Source organism: Brassica oleracea, unplaced genomic scaffold (assembly GCF_000695525.1).
Source record: "Brassica oleracea var. oleracea cultivar TO1000 unplaced genomic scaffold, BOL UnpScaffold28627, whole genome shotgun sequence".
Taxonomy (NCBI): Eukaryota; Viridiplantae; Streptophyta; class Magnoliopsida; order Brassicales; family Brassicaceae; genus Brassica; species Brassica oleracea.
In genome coordinates this window covers 1-236 of record NW_013645125.1, presented here as the reverse complement: position 1 = coordinate 236, position 236 = coordinate 1, and the positions used below count along the sequence as shown (strand labels likewise).

The following is a 236-nucleotide window of genomic DNA, read 5'->3' as shown; positions in this document are numbered from 1 at the left end:
ACCTGAATCCCTTTCTGCATCACTTGTTGTTTCTTCTTGTTCATCTTCGATAGTCTGCATGAACAACACAGGTTCACAGCAAATCTGGTATCAATTAGAAACTATAGACTAACATAAATTTCACGCTAACCGGAGCTTCAGACCCTCGAGTAATTCACGAGCTCTTGAAGTCTCTCCAACCTTGGCCAGTGCCCAAACTATCAATATGTCAAGGTGCCATGACATATACCAGTTTT

The 236-nt window shown here is 41.5% G+C and overlaps 1 long non-coding RNA gene across 1 annotated transcript; it reads right to left on the bottom strand.

Annotated features, from left to right (window-relative positions):
- Positions 1-23: 23 nt before the first annotated feature.
- On the bottom strand, positions 24-230 carry LOC106322424. Its single transcript, XR_001266416.1, has 2 exons — positions 131-230; positions 24-54 (listed from the first exon to the last, which is right to left on the bottom strand). It is a non-coding gene; the product is annotated as an uncharacterized LOC106322424 (long non-coding RNA).
- Between the last annotated feature and the right edge of the window lie 6 nt (positions 231-236).